We start from the raw sequence: 932 nt of genomic DNA, 5'->3' as shown, positions 1-932 counted from the left end.
CTGGGCAGGACGCTTCCTGGCACCTTAACTCTGGGCTGAGACTAAAATGCCAGTGAGGTGAGAAGGCAGGACCCTGGACAGCTCAGTGGGTGTTTCCCCTACTTTCACATCCCACCATTCTTAGGAAAAGAGTTGTCTTTCATACTGTGTTTTTCCTTTTATTTATTTATTTCTTATTAATTAATTAATTAATTAATTTAGCAGAAAAGCTAACTGGTTGGCCCCAGGTGAGAATCTCCTGAGTTTAAAGGGCCTGGGTTTTGTCATTACACAATTGGTCCCTCCTGATAATAATTTCTAAATTACCTTTCCTTTTCACTGCTTTTTGAAGCTTATAGATTGATAAGAAATTGAAGGCCAAGTGACTAGCTCAAGGCCACAGGGCTGGCCGTTGCAAGGGTGGACAGGACTAGAACTTAGTTCTTCTGACGCCTTGGTATTCACTTATTCAGCAGTTACAGAGCACAAATAATGTATTTATTAGTTACAATACAGGCTAAGTTTCTGTAACAAAGGGAAACACAATGTCTCAAATAATACCAAAGCTTACTTCTCTCATACATAACTCTCCAGAGTTGCACAGCTGGTGCAGGGCAGGTAGGGTGTTCTGTTCCAGGATGTCATTCAGGGACCCAGATTCCTTCTATCTTGTTGCCCGGGTCCACAAACTTTTTCTGTAAAGGGCCAAATAGTAAATATTTTAGGCTTTGTGGGCCACAGAGTCATCGTCACAACTGTTCAATTCTGCTAATGTAGTGCAAAAGCAGATACTGACATTAGGTAAGCAAATGGGCATGGCTGTATTCCAATAAAACTTTATTTGCAAAAACAGGCTGCAGGTCAGATTTGGTCCATAGGTTGTAATTTACTGACCTCTGCCCTTAGATATCCTTTTCATCATTTTATCTGTGTCCCAGACAGAGGAAAGAAGT

Source organism: Equus przewalskii, chromosome 1, assembly GCF_037783145.1.
Source record: "Equus przewalskii isolate Varuska chromosome 1, EquPr2, whole genome shotgun sequence".
Lineage (NCBI taxonomy): Eukaryota > Metazoa > Chordata > Mammalia > Perissodactyla > Equidae > Equus > Equus przewalskii.
Note: the sequence above shows the minus strand (reverse complement) of the source record.